At 45.0% G+C, this 20,074-nt stretch overlaps 1 protein-coding gene across 2 annotated transcripts in view; it reads right to left on the bottom strand.

The window, feature by feature from the left end:
• The window catches only part of 5-HT2A (5-hydroxytryptamine receptor 2A), a 533,377-nt gene that overhangs the window by 370,915 nt on the left and 142,388 nt on the right, over positions 1-20,074 (bottom strand). For both annotated transcript variants that reach the window (XM_071660360.1, XM_071660371.1), the window contains one exon: positions 17,857-17,920. The gene's annotated coding sequence lies outside the window, so the exon portion shown is untranslated. The remainder of the gene's footprint in view (positions 1-17,856; positions 17,921-20,074) is intronic.

Here is a 20,074-nt window from a genome sequence, read left to right on the forward strand (position 1 = left end):
GCCATCTACAGTTCTATGCCAGTCTATAGTTCAAGAGGTCACTTCGATCCCCACCCACACCCCCCTCCCCTCCCACCTTCCCCTTGTTGAATATTTGAACACTCATCTGCATGTTCACAATCCCTCCGGCCCTTACCCCGTTTACGCCGGCTGTTTTGAATGGAATGTGATCTTTACGGGCTCGGCTACTTCTTTCCCCCATCCCTGCACACTCCTCCTCCTCCTCCTCCTCCTGTGCGCCCCCCATGGGAATATCCTATTTGGCCCGGGGTAACCACTCCTATATCCACTTCTTTCAACACTATACCATCCTCCTCCACACCAGCAGAGACCATACTCATCACTGTGGATCATTATTCATCCCTAAAGATCCCTTTATCTTCATCCTCATTTATATATATACGATGGAATTTATAGTTCCTCAACTAACTCATTTTTTCCCATTATTTAAAAAGTTCCAACTAACTCATATTTCCCATTTTTCACAGAAAAGTTCCCATATTAACGATAAATTGTTCCCTAACCTTCATCTTTCCCCTGTTAGGTTTAGGACACATTTATAATCATTCTTTATCTTATTCTCAAGATGTTCCTCCTCTTGTCTCTCCTCGTCTTCCCTAATATTTGTATAATAATTATTTCTACCAAGTCGTTGCCTTTCATAAGCCATTTTTCTCGACCGTCTTCTATACCTTGTCCATGGTAGAAGTCTCATGTCCCCCTTCATCCCGTTACATCTCCCACTTGACCAAGTCCGGCTTTCTCCAACATTTCTCTACACGACTCTCTCACCATCGGTACAGCATGGCACCAACATTCAATATCATTATCACAAACCCTTTCCCCGTATCATTATTTCTGCAAAAATCACCCATTCAGATCCGCTAAGTACATTCAGATCAGCTAAGTACATTCAGATCCGCTAAGTACAAACATATTCGTTTCATTTTGCGTAGCAACAGAGTCTCCAACACGGTAATCCAGCTCACCGCAACATGATCATCCTCATGGCTCGTGTAAGGTGTACACAAACTTCCAAACTTGTCTGCTTAAACCCCATATCCAGTACTGAATGAGGATCCCAAGCCTCTCTGTTTAGTTTCAGATTACACTGGAGTAAGTCACATTCCTTTTCCGATTCTATAATCTTGTATACCAATAAGATTCTCCTCCAACATGTCTTCCCTCATGTACCAGCTAATCATTCTGAAAATTAGAATCGCCCTATGTAATGGGTACATTTCCCTGCTTTCTCCCGACAGTCACACACACACACACACACGCACACACCCATGGATACCTCTTATCACTCGGTCATTCTATATATCATTTTGGTTATGTAGCACTCTAGTACCATGATTATCTTGTTCTTAGCGATGGCCTTTTCAAACCATTTATTCTTCACAGTCTTTCAGATTGACTTTTTGAGTCACCCAGTCTGCCATTCGTAAATCCGTGCATGTGAACACGAAACGTGAGTAGATATGGCCTTTTATTTTTTGGGTCGGGGGCAAGTTGAATCCACAGAGCGAGACACTCGAAAAGTAATTCAATGTAAACCGTGTCCTGTATATTTCACGTGTCCTGTATTTCACGTGTCCTGTATATTTCACGTGTCCTGTATTTCACGTGTCCTGTATTTCACGTGTCCTGTATTTCACGTGTCCTATATTTCACGTGTCCTGTATTTCACGTGTCCTGTATATTTCACGTGTCCTGTATTTCACGTGTCCTGTATATTTTACGTGTCCTGTATATTTTACGTCTGTATTTCACGTGTCCTGTATTTTGCGTCTCTTGTATTTTACTTCGTCCTGTATTTTGCTTGTCCTGTATTTTGCTTGTCCTGTATTTTACGTCTACTGTATTTTATGTGTCCTGTATTTTACGTCTCCTGTATTCTACGTGTTCTGTATTTTACGTCTCCTGTATTTTACGTGTTCTGTATTTTACGTCTCCTGTATTCTACGTGTTCTGTATTTTACGTCTCCTGTATTTTACGTGTTCTGTATTTTACGTCTCCTGTATTCTACGTGTTCTGTATTTTACGTCTCCTGTATTCTACGTGTTCTGTATTTTACGTCTCCTGTATTTTACGTGTTTCCTGTCATACCTCCCGAGCTACGCTTGCTCGGGGTCGTCCGTAAGTACACGGTCGTCTGCTCACGCGAGAGACAAAAAAAAAAAAAAATAAAATTCCGGTCCTACAGCCAATAACGGGAATCGTCAGACAAATTCCCAGGAATCGTCAGACATTCCTAGGAATCGTGAAATATTCTTTGAGAAGTCGTGTGGGACGCGCGTCTGCCTGTATGTACCTTGTACCTACGACAAATTCAAAAGTTCGAAGTAACATTATTTCCTCTACTTTTAAACATGTCCAATTATGATTACTATCTATAATTACCCTATGACGAATTTCCATGAAAGAGCCTTGGTGCGACGGACGTAAAGTTGTATTAAGATACGTCACTAACTTCAAATATCTTTTTTCCAATTATAATTACCATTTTATGATCACCCTACGACCAATTTCCATGAAAGAGCCTTGGTGCAACGGATGCAAAGTTGTATTAATATACATCATCAGTCACTTCAAATATCTTTTTCCTTTTTTTCATGAAATTCCTTTTTTTCCTTTTTTTCTTTTTTTTTTCTTTTTTTTGTTTTTCGTCGCATCGGAATCCATTTCAGGAGTCTGGGAACCTTTTGTGTCTAATGTGTTCTTCATATCGATCTCACACCGAGATGAACTGATGGCAAGGATCTCTAGGTCTGTGGGAATGGTACATGACAGTGATAAGTATCTTAACTACACTAGAAACAACGCCTCCTCTGGAGTATCTAAGACACTCAAAGTACTCGTATGAATCTGCAGATATCAAATGTTTCCAAGTTTTGAGAACAAACGGGTCGCATACAGATTCGTATGATCTCCTTTCCTTCGCGTATAGAAGCTAGTATCACCCACACTATCTGTTGGAATGGTGTATAAAGTAACCTCGGCATCGCTACCACTTCCTCCTATATATATACAACGATTCTCCATCGGAACGAATCGCGAATCCTCGCCAGAAAGAAATGGAATCATCGGCCGAACACATAATACACTCTCTAAACACTCGCACTACTTATTTTGCAATATGTGAGCTTCCTTATATTAGGCCATCTAATTCGAGGTAAGTTTTTCGCCCCTCCACCAAACATTACGATGAGCAAGCGAAGTCCACCAACATTACGATGACAAAGCGCAGTCCACCGACATTACGATGAGCATGCGCAGTCCACCAACATGACAACAATGAGCAAGCGCAGTCCACCAAACATTACGATGAGCAAGCGCAGTCCACCAACATTACGATGACCAAGCGCAGTCCACCGACATTGCGATGAGCATGCGCAGTCCACCAACATTACAACAATGAGCAAGCGCAGTCCACCAACATGACAACAATGAGCAAGCGCAGTCAACACCAAGAGTAATTCTGTATACCGTGCCTTTCACGGGTCCTTTAATCGCCTCGTTTGGGGCCCCTTAACGAGCCAGTGGGTCTCACACCCGCAGACACACTCACCATCTGGACTTCACAAAAGTTTGTTAAAATATTCGAGGTGAACGTTCCTGTCGCTTTAAAGTATTTGTTCAGTAACCTCTCACTCTTTTCAATGCATTTCATTTTTTTCATCTTTTTTTTTTTTTTTACTTTTACAATCCAGTATAAAAGATCTTTTATGCCAAGCAACACACAAACATTTCAGAGAGAGAGAGAGAGAGAGAGAGAGAGAGAGAGAGAGAGAGAGAGAGAGAGAGAGAGAGAGAGAGAGCCAGGAACAAGCGAAGAAGGTCACATCCTCCATCCCTGGGGATAGAGGAGGAAGTACACTGCCCACGTCTCTCTCTACGTGCGGTAAAAGGCGAGAACGAAGGGTGGGAGAAGGGGTCTGGAAATCCTCCCCGTCCTGGATTCCTCTTCAAAAGAAGAGAACACATGAAAGAACCAGCCGAGAATCTTTTCCTCTAAAACTCAGTCATGTGTCATATATATATATATATATATATATATATATATATATATATATATATATATATATATATATATATATATATATATATATATATATATATATTCCTATGAGTCCACGGGGAAAATGAAACAAGATAAGTTCCCAAGTGCACTTTCGTGTAATAATCACATCATCAGGGGGCCTATGTGGTCTGTATATCTATGTCCATGTCTCTGGCAACGATCCTTGCACGCGATGTGACCCCGAGAAGGCGGAGACGAGCAACATCCGTACGAGTACAAACATATACAAGGTACATGGTTATAGATGGGGTTATACACAGGCCCAAGTTCGGAGCTGGGTTCACTGGTCCGAATCAACGAGATCAGGACTCACGATGCTTTGCCTTGCTACTTCGAGCTGGTTCGCCCTTCGCTGGGTGTGTGTGTGTGTGCTCAAGATAATATCCCTTGGCCTAATTTAATCCCGTCTCACCTGCATGAGTGGATCAAATGAGTGGACTTATCACACAAAGCGCTTGAAGGCACGCCGCCAAGAACCCCGACCGACCCCTCCCTCCTTCCTCCCTCGAGTCTAAATGACCAATGACGAAAATGATTCACCCTGGCCACAGGAGTCCACTCTCCCAACAGAATCGTCACTCCCATCCTCTCTATAGAACGTGTGACTTCGGATGATGCATACTTGAAAAGCGGGTCCTCGGAGTCTTGTCCAGTTCTTCAAATTCGCGTTTTCTAGCGGCCGACATACCAAGGGCAAAAACCTAACCACACAATCTCGACCATTTCGGGTGAAAAGGAATATACATATCCACTGGGTTTGAAAAAGGAGTCCAGAAATCAATCAGATCTCCTGAAGTTTTGTAGACTAGACTTTTAAAGGAAGGGAGGTTATAGGAAGAGGGGCTACATGGATGAAAGAAAGACAGAGGTGTTCACAGCTTCGATGTTCGAGAAAAGAATGAGGCATCACAGCCGTCAAACATCGTGTGGATGTTCTCTATAGAGATGGAGGATTGAACAGGTGATGCCTTGAGGATGAATATGATGACATGCCCACTCATCTTAAATGTGGTCCTGTATTTGCATACTATTCTTAAATCCCCTACTTAAGTTTCCCCACCCCAACTCCCTCCTCACACAGAAAAGGAAGGAACATGTGGCTGGAAATCACAGTAAATCCCCGAAGAAAATCAGAGAGAGGGACAAAAAAAAAAGGAAAAAATCTCACATACTCTAACGCAAATGTACTCGACAGCCTTACACACACGTAGCCACGGCTCGTCCTTTCTTTCGCCATCTCGCATTACGTAGACGGGACAAGTAAAAGCGTCAATAATACTGTGCATCTGACGATTTCCTCTTTTTTTTTTTTTCCTTTCTATCAGTCGGAGAAAATATAATAAACCCTGTAAACCTGCCACTGCCACATGCTAACGCTGCCAGCAGGTTCCTGCGCCATCACCATGGCTAGGCTTCACTTCTCGTCCTGAATAACTTTCAGGAGATAAAGTAGTTATCATTTTTTCGGAGATGATTCTCGCGGTGAAGGCATTATCTTTTTTTTTTAAAGCAAAACCTCGTAAAATGTGAAGTGGACATTGATTCATTCTCCATCCTTGATGGTAATGTATGATGGAAAACGTTCGTGGAACGGGAGTCAGTAACTGATATTCATATGATCATCGTACCTTCATTAAGCGTTCCATATTCAGATGATCATCGTACCTTCATAAAGCGTTCCATATTCAGATGATCATCGTACCTTCATAAAGCGTTCCATATTCAGATGATCATCGTACCTTCATAAAGCGTTCGATATTCATATGATCATCGTACCTTCATAAAGCGTTCGATATTCATATGATCATCGTACCTTCATTAACCGTTCCATATTCATATGATCATCGTACCTTCATAAAGCGTTCCATATTCATATGATCATCGTACCTTCATAAAGCGTTCCATATTCAGATGATCATCGTACCTTCATAAAGCGTTCCATATTCAGATGATCATCGTACCTTCATAAAGCGTTCCATATTCATATGATCATCGTACCTTCATAAAGCGTTCCATATTCAGATGATCATCGTACCTTCATAAAGCGTTCGATATTCATATGATCATCGTACCTTCATAAAGCGTTCCATATTCAGATGATCATCGTACCTTCATTAAGCGTTCGATATTCATATGATCATCGTACCTTCATTAAGCGTTCCATATTCAGATGATCATCGTACCTTCATTAAGCGTTCGATATTCATATGATCATCGTACCTTCATTAACCGTTCCATATTCATATGATCATCGTACCTTCATTAAGCATTCGATATTCATATGATCATCGTACCTTCATAAAGCGTTCGATATTCATATGATCATCGTATCTTCTTTAAGCGTTCGATATTCATATGATCATCGTACCTTCATAAAGCGTTCGATATTCATTTGATCATCGTACCTTCATAAGATACAGCAAATATCTTCTTTGTGGCGCAGATATCTTTATGAAGCACGTCAACACATGATAGCTACCAATACGTATATCTGGAACTGTCGGGCGAATCTTTTTTTTTTTCCCACAATAATTGTGGGGTCTGGCTGTGGATAAGGGGGATCTGGTTTCGGTGCATTCATCACGACAGCTAGAGAGTGGATGTGAGCGAATGAAGCCATTTTTCTTTTTTTTTTTATCATCTATTCCTGGCGCTCCCTCGCTAACACGGGGATATTACAGACACGGACACATTCACACACACACATCATATATACATATATATATATATATATATATATATATATATATATATATATATATATATATATATATATATATATATATATATTCCTGGGGATAGGGGAGAAAGAACACTTCTCACGTATTCCCTGCGTATCGTAGAAGGCGACTAAAAGAGGAGGGAGCGGAGGGCTAGAAATCCTTCCCTCCTGTTTTAATTTTTCCAAAAGACGGATCAGAGAAGAGGAGGCCAAGTGAGGATATTTCCTCTAAGGCTCAATCCACTGGTCTTAACGCTACCTCGGCAACGCGGGAAACGGTGAATATGTATGATATATGTATATATATGCTGGCTGGCATGTTGACGACCGTCCCCACACACAAGGGGCCCAACCACCACACACAGGTGGCATGATCACCGCCATCGCGACATCGAACCCTAAAATTTTTTGAGAGCGCGAGTTTAGCTCCCAGCGCTCGCAAGCACGGCCATCTCTCTCTCTCTCTCTCTCTCTCTCTCTCTCTCTCTCTCTCTCTCTCTCTCTCTCTCTCTCTCCAGCCACTCACACGGTGCCAATATCCTCCCGTGGCCCAGACAAGAGCTCGTTTCTCCTCCTCCTTCGTCCTCCTCCTCCCTACGCTCCGACTCCGACCTCCTCCCCCCCAAACCCACCAACACCTCCCACCACCACCTCACCGCTTCCCCCACACCCACCACCACCCTCCTACCCCTCCCCCCCCCCTTCCCCCGCCACACAGCCGTGACAGCCGCCGCCTAAGCCATTGCCACGGGGGGGGAGGGGGGAGGGGGTGGATGGAGTGACAGGGGTGTGAAATTACGATCGCCTCAAGTCGCTTGGCACTTGCCGGGCGGGCGGGGAGTGCCAGGCTGGTGTCATCCAGGGGTGACAGGTGACGGCACGCTGTGTGGCGCCTTCCTCCTCTCGCCTCCGGTACAAATCTTGGCTTCACCTGGGGTGACAGGTGCCTGGGGGAGTCTTGCTTCACCTGGGGTGACAGGTGCCTGGGGGAGTCTTGCTTCACCTGGGGTGACAGGTGCTGGGGAGGGAAGCCTTGCTTCACCTGGGGTGACAGGTGCTGGGGAGGGAGCCTTGCTTCACCTGGGGTGACAGGTGCTGGGAGGGAGCCTTGCTTCACCTGGGGTGACAGGTGCTGGGGAGGGAAGCCTTGCTTCACCTGGGGTGACAGGTGCCTGAGGGAGTCTTGCTTCGCCTGGAGTAACAGGTGCTGGAGGAAGTCTTGCTTCACCTGGGGTGACAGGTGCTGGGGAGGGAAGCCTTGCTTCACCTGGGGTGTGTCTATATGCCATTACAGTGTGCAGTTGGGGCCAACCACTGCTGTAGACCCACGTCAAAACTGCGAGGACCAAAGTTCACATTAGTGTATATACAGAGTACAATGGCCTTCGTGTCCGTGTGTGTGTGTGTGTGTGTGTGTGTGTGTGTGTGTGTGTGTGTGTGTGTGTGTGTGTGTGTGTGTGTGGAAAACAGCATTCATACTGCGATTTATTAATGAAACTTCCTTGACGGAGGAAGCAATCAACGCCTTGTATCTGAAACCCTCGTAATACTTTGAGCTGGGAGCTTTACGCGTCTGTGCTTGGGGGGTCTTGCAACACAAGATATTACGTACCTTCTACTCTTCACGTATACGATGAAGACAGTCAAATGTAATGTACTCTGTCATAACAATGGTATACATCTTGGAGTGCTCACGATTAAAAGCAGAATGATATATTACACGAGAGAATGTGAACATCAAGGAATATAACCAGTTGTACAAGATGATATCAGACATCTCAACCTATTTGAAGTGAAGTTGAAAATCAATGGTAATGGGTAAATATAGATTTGAGAAAGTGAGAGTGATTACCATTCGGAACTTCAAATCTTCGTAAAAGTGGAGTATCTTTCTTTTCAAAATTGTTGTATAAAATGAGTACTTTAGAAAATCCATTGTTCTATTCTGGCGACGGAAGGAACGGGTGTTGATCTAACAACTGAAGGAGGTGGAAAAAATTGCTGAGATTGAAGTAAAGGTGAAAGATGAATGGATGAAGGCAGCATGTATAAATATGTACATGTGTATATATGTATATACATATGTATACGTTGAATCGTATAGGTATGTATATGTGCGTGTGTGGACGTGTATGTGGGTGGGTTGGGCCATTCTATCGTCTGTTTCCTTGCGCCACCTCGCTAACGCGGGAGACAGCGACAAACTAAGATAAAAGAAAATAAAATGTTATATATATATATATATATATATATATATATATATATATATATATATATATAATGTCGTATGGGCACAAAGGATTCGAGAACATCCACATTAATCGGGTGTCCCGTTTCACAAGGAAGGATCACTCGATTCCTATAATAATGGTGAAAGACATGGTTATACAAGCGCCATCTCCACCTCTACCACCTACATGCATATCGTCTGTGGGATTCCAATACCCGGCCTTTGCTGTAATCAGACCAACCCTGTTTTCCCGATGATTTGATTCGATTCTCTTTTTCCCCACATGTTTCTCCTCAAGTCTCCGCTCTTCACTTCTTTCTCTTCTTGTCCTCTTTGCACTAGTGTCTCTCCTTATATTCCCATCTCCCTTTAGTTCGATGGTTAATGATGATTACACGAACATTCTTTATGTGTTTCTTTCTTTACTTATATATATACATTTATTTATTTACTCAAATTCACTCTCCCTTCTTCTTACTGCCCTCTCTGTCTCCAATTCTCTCTCTCTCTCTCTCTCTCTCTCTCTCTCTCTCTCTCTCTCTCTCTCTCTCTCTCTCTCTCTCTCTCTCTCTCTCTCTCTCTCCATCTATCTATCTCTCTATCTATCGTACCTCCCTCTTCCCCTACCTCTCAAGCTCCTTATCACGTTCCATATTTACTTACCTCACCCACCTCTCTGGGCTGGCGGTGCTGCCGGTCGATTTACAATACTTAAGGAGGAGCCCCCTCCCCCAACACATACACACACACACACACACACACCCACACACACACACACACACACACACCCACACACACACACACACACACCCACACACACACACACACACACCCACACACACACACACCTCCTTATCTGTTGTCTATTTTTCTTTTCTTCGTATCGCACTGTCTCTCCTTCTCCCTAAGATCATCATCTGTTGTTCTCTTCTCTCCCACGTTCCTCTCCACCACAATGACACACTATCGCCGCCACCACAAATCACCACCACAATGACATACCACCACCACCACCACCATCACCACAATCATCGCCAACCACCACCACCACCATCACCACAATCATCGCCAACCACCACCACCACCATCACCGCGAACCCTCACCAACACCATCGCAGGCCACTCAAACTATCACCGCCGCCACCATCTCCTCCACCAACACCACGACCACCACCACACGGCTCCACCACTCCCCCTCACCAAGTCTTGACACGACATAAACGCCAGCCTTCATGCTGCTGGTCCTCCTCCCCCGCGCCACAGTGAGCACCGTGGACGTCCCGAGGGAATTCCTTCACCACGAGCAGCCGTGCTCAACACTCGCTCAGTCACAAAGACATCAATGGCAATGAGAGATGATCTTACGAAGTGGAGGTGTGTCTCCAGACCATCATCTGTCCAGACCATCATCTGTCCAGACCTTCATCTGTCCAGACCTTCATCTGTCCAGACCATCATCTGTCCAGAATATCATCTGTTCAGACCATCATCTGTTCAGACCTTCATTTGACCAGACCTTCATCTGTTCAGACCTTCATTTGACCAGACCTTAATCTGTCCAGACCTTCATCTGTGCAGACCTTCATTTGACCAGACCTTCATCTGTTCAGACCTTCATTTGACCAGGCCATCATCTGTCCAGACCATCATTTGACCAGACCTTCATCTGTCCAGACCTTCATCTGTCCAGACCTTCATCTGTCCAGACCTTCATTTGACCAGACCTTCATCTGTTCAGACTTTCATTTGACCATTTTCCACCGAGTCTTCCCCAGCGAACGTGAGCGGCTTCATTTCCGTCGCCGGGGTTTATCGCAACTCACTGAGGCGCGACACCAATTCCGTACTGTAAAAATAAAAGCCTCGTAACTAAGGTTCGTAAAACCTTTCGGACCAGTGGCGGAGTTTGGCGGGAACCCGCTCGTGGTTTGGACGGAATCAGATGGTTTTATGGTGTGTGTGTGTGTGTGTGTGTGTGTGTGTGTGTGTGTGTGTGTGAGCACGACGTTACGACCCTTGGGTATATAGCATGAAGATGATGTGGACATTGGTCTGACCCTTGAGTACTGGGGTGACACAGAGGTCACACAGAGACCCATATGAAGGCCCTGGCCTTCATATGGGTTTCCTCAAGAGTGTGTGGTGGTGGCAGTGTTGCTTCGTGCACCACCAGTATGATGAGGAACGAACTGGAACCCACTCACTCGCCCAGAGACAAAAGAGGGGATGGAAAACACCTATGCTACCACTATCAGATCCTTGGCTGGAATAAGCAGAGAACTTAGTGTGATTTAAACACGTCTTACGGTGAAATTAAGTAAAACATTCTTATGGAAGAGGATATCACCACTCTACCATAAATAAAATAACATTAACACACTTTCTGATCAATTCCTAAAAAAAAAAAACGAAATAAGAATGACTTATTTAATAAGAAATGATATCAGTTGTACAGATGTTCATTACCCCAATTATCTTCAATCGGTCACGATGGTTTACGATCTAGAGTCGCGCCATTACCTCAGGTCCAAGAGATCACCATTAGCGTCATCCCTGGGCTCTCCTCATACGAGGAGGCCCTTTGTCCTGGTGTCTTCATATCTGCCTGACGCTGGGTCATGTCGTTTTCACGGTGACTCTTCGAAGAACCACTCCAAAGTGGACTGTCGTCCATTTCCATCCACTGGTCTGGTCTGGTCTCTCTCTCTCTCTCTCTCTCTCTCTCTCTCTCTCTCTCTCTCTCTCTCTCTCTCTCTCTCTCTCTCTCTCTCTCTCTGTTTTCAACCGTTCTGCGCAAGTCGTCCTGTACACCAAGTGGATTTGTTCGTAAGGTTGACTGAATGCCTCTCAGGGGTGTGGGTGGGTACTGCCATCTGACGGTGTGGGAGAGAGGCATCGCCATGCTTACGGAAATACGGGTTTTGAATCTGACGCGTTCTTCCATAACATGAAGTGTTATACCCGTGTGTAATAGCGATATCTTGTCTACACCGTGTCTGATGACTAAATTATAATCAAAAGGTGTTGCTTTCTACTCTCATCTACAACTGGATCGCGGAGTATTTTCTACGCTTGTAGAGAAATGTCTTAAGGGTATTGTGTGTGTGTGTGGATTCAGCGATAACCACAATACGTGCACGGGACAATATTCATATTCACCACAATACGTGCACGGGACCATATCCGTATTCACCACAATACGTGCACGGGACAATATTCATATTCACCACAATACGTGCACGGGACAATATTCATATTCACCACAATACGTGCACGGGACAATATTCATATTCACCACAATACGTGCACGGGACAATATCCGTATTCACCACAATACGTGCACGGGACAATATTCATATTCACCACAATACGTGCACGGGACAATATTCATATTCACCACAATACGTGCACGGGACCATATTCATATTCACCACAATACGTGCACGGGACAATATCCGTATTCACCACAACACGTGCACGGGACAATATTCATATTCACCACAATACGTGCACGGGACAATATTCATATTCACCACAACACGTGCACGGGACAATACACGTAAACATTCGTCCATTTCAACTTTCTTTTCTTCGTAAAATGATCCGTTAATGGTCGTCATCCTACTGTCATAACTCGTCCACGCTGACTAACGGGCCGATAAACTCGTATATTCTACTTACCACTGGGAGAATGTTCTTTATATGCTCCCTTGCTTCGCTTGGTGTCAAGGGAAAAATATCGTACGTCAAAATCGCACGAGTAACACGTCTACGACGAGAGTTGGCCGAGACCCAGCAGTTAAGTGGTCAAGTGAAGGTTTTACGACACCTTCAACAGTAATACTTAAACCATTATTTACGGCAAACTCCGTCACCATCTAACGTGTGTGTGTGTGTGTGTGTGTGTGTGTGTGTGTGTGTGTGTAATTCTCTAACTAGTTGAATAGGGAAGGAGATATACGACGTGTGGTTCGTCCCATTAACTCTTACATCCCTATCTTACAGATTTCTGAATGTGCTAATACCACCAGCATTTTCTTCCTTCTTGTATTGCTATGTTCCTCACACCCACTACTCCAACCCTGATGGGATATTTCCCCCACAGTTCCCACACGTAAAGCGTCATTCCCTGGGTTCCTTGTTAGGGCCCCTGTGGTTCCTCAGCTCCTCCGATCCTTAGAGAGCACAGTCGGCCTGTGTTCGCATCATCCTGCCTCCTAGGTGATGTCCGAGGCTGCATATCCTACCTTCCCATTACCCTTCCTCTCCTGGAATGGTGGGCAGTTCACGAAAGTGACGAGTCCACTCCGTTCCTTTCCTCTCATCTACTCCTTTCCTTTAGGAATTATTCCTCTCAAATTACAGTATCGTTTAAAGCGCGTTCTCTCGGGGCCTTCGACACCCAGATCTGTGTGTCTGGTCAAGTGAGGGGAGACTTGATTAAGCTGTTGGTGCATAACATCCGAGTTGAGCATGCGTCTTACTTACCGTCTGAAGACATCCTCTTGTCCATGTTCTCAATGGCTATTGTTTGATAGGATATTGTGCTCTCCACCATAATATTAAATACGACTCTCTCACAACCCCTCCATATGTGATTTGTTGATGATAACTCATGAGATGAACCGTAAGGCGGAGCTCCCCGTTTACACGTTGGATTCTCCTAACTCGCTTCCGTAAACATGAACAAGTTTTGTCTGCTCTAGTTATGTTCCACGTCCGTTTACTTAGGTGAGTTTAGCCCGAATGTCGTTCGCTGTTAAACTCAATATTGCCTTCGTTTCATTTATGTCTCTTTGCAACTTGTTGCTCTGTCTACTGGCCTCTACTTCATTCACGAGTCTGGCTTCATAGGGAAATTATATATATATATATATATATATATATATATATATATATATATATATATATATATATATATATATATATATATATATATATATTCAAGTGTCATGCAAATTCTTCAGGCAGGTCATTTTCGTCGGCCACGAATAGCAATAATCTCAACACCAGGGAAACCCAACCCTACCACCTGTTGCCTTCACCTCCGCTGGAAAAAAGAGAGGCGCAGCTGACGTGTTGTCCATACTCTCTCATCCCATCCATCTAGATACCTTTCTTTGACATCACGCACGACATCGAATCCCACCTTCCTTACCGATGTCCTGTGAGGGTTACCATCAAAAGACCCACTTAGAAGGCCACGAGTATATAACCTGCCCACATACCTACCTTTCTTTTCCACCATCTGAATGCCCACGCACCTTTCTTTATCACCATCTGAATGCCCACGTACCTTTCTATTCCACCATCTGAATGCAGGATTGAATACATCCTACCACCCAAAAAGTCCTTGATCCCATTCCTCATTACCCCTTTCAGTACCTTGCAAACCACTTTTGCCAAGTGACAAAGGACTGTCAAGTGTGGAGCTTCTCCCCTGCTCTCTCTCTCTCTCATTTGCTGCCCTCCGTCATTTTAATACATAACGGGCGACGGAGATTTAGTCTACTCTTCTCTCCCTCAGTCCAAAATGAGATGAAAGCAGGTTCCTCCCTCAACAGTCTCATGCAAATTGTCATTTTTGCATGTGGGGAAAATATTTCTATAATGCATCATTCTCTGCATCATGAAACACCGCTAAGAAAAAAAGGATTTGAATCCACAGACGTAACTGAGGAGTATTTCACCCAGGTTGTGAAAAGTCTACTTCCTCAGGGGAAGGGTAGAGGTAGAGGAAGGGTAGAGGAAGGGTAACCTGATCATCGCGGATCATCAGGGACGTCTGGTACCCTTCACCTCCCCTTCGTTGGCAAATCAAGACGGAGGGAGACTGGATGGAAAGCTGCCACATTTCAGTCTGGTTCGAAATCTAGAATCTTGTGAGGATACAAAAGGTAGTTCGATCCCCACCAAGAGTATGGGAAACCTTTCGTGCCAGCACTTTGAGGTAGTTCGTCTCCGAACTCAAACGTTTCCACTCCTCTGCCAGTTAGCTTGACGGTGGAATGTTACAGTGTTGTCGTCCTGACCATATCTCCAGGCTGAGGTATAATGAAACACTTGAGTTTTCCTATGTTCCTCAATGCCAAATATAAGTATCTACCTCAGTTCACACTTTCTATGCTACAGACACACTCAAACGTTCCACTTTTCTAACGGACACCTTGTTTTTTGAATGTTAAAGCACTGTTCTGAACATACCTTCAAGCACAGGTACAAATGGAAACGCAATGCAAAATATAAGTGTTTACCTCAGTACACACTTGGCATAAAACGACGAGGAAAATGAAACACTTCAAGTTCCCAAGTGCACTGACCGTGTTTCACTTTCCTCGTGGTTTTATGCATATGCTAGATCACACGTATCTCAGTGACCTCTTGCAATACATATATATATATATATATATATATATATATATATATATATATATATATATATATATATATATATATATACATATGTGTGTGTGTGTGTGTGTGTGTGTGTGTGTGTGTGTGTGTGTGTGTGTGTGTGTGTGTGTGTTCGTGCGTGTAAAAATACATTCGTTCGTGTTTGTACGTTAATGAGAACATGAGCAAAGTTCATTAACTCCGACCAGCTGATCCACCCACCTTCATAATGAAATCCACTCACTCACCACCACCCGCGCCACCACAAGCCATCTATTTATCTTAGATGCTCCCAGCCACCCCACCAGCATGGGGGAACCATCACTCCTGCTCAGTCCTTATGCCTCATCTCACGACGGCTCCCGGGAGCTCATCCAGACCGCCCGCACGAATTAACGCACCATTCCCTCTTCATCTGCCTCCAACTCCTGCAGGAGTTGTTTCAAGTCACCCTCAAACTCGCGAGTGTTGCTCGTATATTCATCGGGACGCCCGACACACACGTGCTAACCCCCTCACCCCCCCTGTCTAGCCTCAAGGTCAGCGGGATACTAAACACACACACACACACACACACACCTCTATTACCCTTCATGTGACGCGGACACACTCTCATTAGAAGGGTGACAGAATCTCATGTCGTAGCACACAGCTATACCAACTTCAACACCATGACAAGAGAGAGAGAGAGAGAGAGAGAGAGAGAGAGAGAGAGAGAGAGAGAGAGAGAGAGAGAGAGAGAGAGAGAGAGAGAGAGAGAGAGAGAGAGAGAGAGAGATAATGTCGGGGACCATACATGAAGTGGAAGCGTACATGGTCTTAGAACAATCTTGGACACTCCTGAAGAAGGTGTTCAAGATCCCTTTCGACTGCACGTTACCAGATGATGACATCTGGCCCTATCAATCCTAGCACAGTCAATAGGCCTCGAACCGATATATCGGGCTAACCGACCACAGAAATCTTAACAACAAACTCTCAGAAAAGTTATCAATAAGTAATACGATCCACCTAGCTCGCCCTACCGATGATCGTATCACTATGGGTGTCTCTGGCCCAAGAGTCCTGTAGCAAACGCGTCATCATAAAGATATTGCAGCAAATCTTCTCCTTCGTTATATTCAACATCAGAGGAAGTAATCGTCCCTCTGCGAATATCGTTTCCTTCCTGCTCGTGAAGACGTGTTATATTTTTCTTTCTATCATCTTCTTCGGTGATGCGGAGATTAATAAAAGTCATAAAACAGGCTTGGCAGAATTCCAGACAGCTTGTCTTGGCCTCACACGTCTCCGCAAGCTTTTGAGACAGTGTCCCAGCGAGGAAATAAGATTATTCCCCAACTTTTTTATTCCCTGTTCGGTGCCGTCTTCCCCACACCCTCGTTCGCGGCAGTTGGGCAAGAGACCAACCTCAGTACATGGTTGAGATATCGTCTACGAACCTCACACTTGGTTCAAACAGCGACATCCAACCATATACAACCCCACCATCAATACTTTATTCAAACATCGTCTACCAACCTCACACCCCACTCGATCAAACGTCATCTTCCAACCTCACGACCCACGTCACGACCTGGACCATCGGTAACTTTCTTCTGAACATCGTCAGCTAACGTCATGACCAGAATACAGGCTGGGGAGGAGCTCTGGCTGAGTCGTGGAATGAAGACACCATGACATCAACACCAGACCCATCAACACCAACCACACACACACACACACACACACACACACACCTTTCTTTGTTTACATTCTTGTCCCTCAGTGATAACCCTTCGCCTCACCAGAATGTGATGAGCAGCTAATGGCGAGGACCAGGGTCCCTGGCGACCCACTTTTGCCGAGGTGGACGATGACCCTACCCCCACCTCAGCCTTCATCTCCTCCCCCCCCCCCCCCTTGAGGCAACTGACCCACCAACACTGGGGTCATTTGACCTCTGACACCCATTATGCTCGGACCAGCAGTTCTCGCAGTGGTTGAAAGACAGAGGTTGGAACGCTGTAGCCAAATGTTTAGTCATGTGGGACTTTCGGTGGGGGTTTTTACCTTTGTTATCAAGCATTTCTTAACGGTACGGATGAGTCAGGAGTAGGTTTCAGGTGTGTGTGTTTACAAGAACAATTGCACATCTGTTGGTCACTGAAGGTCAATGGCTGTGTGTGTGTGTGTGTGTGTGTGTGTGTGTGTACATAGAAGGTCCCAGAGCATACCCCCTGCAACACGCCACGACTGACATTCGTCCTTGGCTCGCAACAACCTATCTAGTGACTCCGCTGCCAATACAGGTCTTGCAATCAGGCTTACCAACCCCACGGAGACGACAAGAGCCGCAGTGTCCACTCTTAAACCTATCAGACCCCATCCGTAATGATGCTATTACAAGTAGCGTGCACTAATGACATGGATATGGTACTTACCCGTTGGGTTCGAGGAGGAGGAGCGCCGCCCTAGATAAATGGCCTCGAGCAGTCTGTCCTAGACCTGAAGAAAGAAAATGGGAATATATTACCGTCCATGAGTTAATGCTTTTATAGGTACATCATCCAGCCATTATAGTCGGTGGTGTATACAAAGGATTTCACAAGAACGCAAATAGTAACAAGGATCCTCCCGTGGGTGTTTGTGATGGCTGAAGAGACCAGAAACAAACACACGTTATCGATGAAAGTGGAGAAAAACCAAACGTATGAATGAAGGAGGAACTCTAACAAACTCTACAAACTGTTGGCACAGGAAACTTGACTTCAGGTTTACTGAAGATTATTACGCCTACATTTCTCTCCCTCTTATACTTTATGTATCTGAAGAGAGTTCATAGCTCGTGTCTTTATCTACACTAGTAATGTGCGGAAATCGACATTGACTTGTATCAAGGTTGGTTTGCCACCTGTGAGCCCAATCAAGACTCATCTGCCACCACCTTTGAGCCCAATCGAGATTCATTTGCCACCACCTGTGAGCCCAATCAAAACTCATTTGCCAACACCTGTGAACCCAATCAAAACTCATTTGCCAACACCTGTGAACCCAATCAAAACTCATTTGCCAACACCTGTGAACCCAATCAAGACTCATTTGCCACCACCTGTGAGCCCAATCAAAACCCATTTGCCACCACCTGTGAGCCCAATCAAGACTCATTTGCCACCACCTGTGAGCCCAATCAAGACTTGTTTGCCGCCATCTGTGAGCCCAATAAAGACTCATTTGTCACCACCTGTGAGCCCAATGTGTAATTCATTATCACAGTGTTCTTGCCGGAATCCCTGTTCAGTAATACATGATCACTTTCACTACGATCACTCTGTGCTATTAGCACTGTGCAGGGATGGGGGAGTCGACCTCCTGTGCCTGTGTTCCAAGCCTGCTGTCTGTGTGTGAGGAACAGCCCAATGGCCAGGTGTGTGTGTGTGTTACAGTACGGTGAGGCGTAGCAGCTTCAGGTCACAGTGGGGAGCAGTACGAGCCACAGGAGGCTTGGTGGCTGGTGGGTGAGGCTGTGTGAGCATTGCAAGACGTGACTATTGGAATACTTGCATGGTATTACGATCCAGTGTCCACCGGCGCGACACCAGCCCCCCACATGGAGTGGAGTCAGGGAGTGCAATGGTACGCGACGTGAATACTGAGTGATCTGATCCTTTCCCACTCTGTCTGTGGTGTTGGGCGTTTTTAAGCACAGGTGATGATGATGTCGTATTTGAATGTCGTATTGTATTAAGCGTTCTATGGCCAGCCGCTTGAGTATTATACAGTTATATAATGGGTAACACATGACCCGGGGGTCTGAGTATTATACAGCAAGGCACTGAAATATCAAATGATGTGCCACAGGTGCAATCTATAATGTGATGTTCACCGTGTCATATTGTAGGTATGATACAGTGTGATGTCTTAGAGTTTCATAACGATGAGGCATTTGATCATATATCATGCTGGCCTTGTGCATCAAGCTGTGTGGTGGTATGCGGGCACGAAATGACATGTCACCTCAATACTGGGGAATCCGTCAGTTATGCACGATACGCGTCGAGTAAATGGTACGGTAAGGGCACCTAAATGAATGAATATCATTACATGAATGCGTATGATAAAGCTAGGTATACGAGTATCATTATGAGACGATGTGTGAGTACTATACGATGATGTGTGTGAGTAGTACATGGAGGGCTTCTTCAGTCGTATATACAAGCGATGCTTCGGTAATACACAGTGCGGACACTGAGTGTCACACGTTGTGCCGCTTGGGGCACCATCCTTAGTGGCATCTCAGCATTAAGTGATGTGGCATTTCTACATCACATGGTGCGATGCGCCAATGCTATGTGCTGTATGATTTCAACATCATGTGGTGTGATGTTTGGACCCCCACATCTTTGTATGTTGGGGCTTTGAGCCATGTGAGTGCCACATTGCGTGCTTGCGTGGAATGTGGGATGTGTGTTCCCGCCGCTGGAAGCAGGCGTGTGGGCGTGCCAGCTGTCGAGGTGAGTGGGAGGTGGGTGGGGAGGGAGGGCGTGTTAGTATTGCAAACTGCACACTACTGCAGAAGAGGAGGGAGGGTGACGATGCCTCACACACACACTAGAATGTAAGATCCTCAATAACCCACCAGCAGCCATGAACCTCTCTCCT

Source organism: Panulirus ornatus, chromosome 1, assembly GCF_036320965.1.
Source record: "Panulirus ornatus isolate Po-2019 chromosome 1, ASM3632096v1, whole genome shotgun sequence".
Taxonomy (NCBI): Eukaryota; Metazoa; Arthropoda; class Malacostraca; order Decapoda; family Palinuridae; genus Panulirus; species Panulirus ornatus.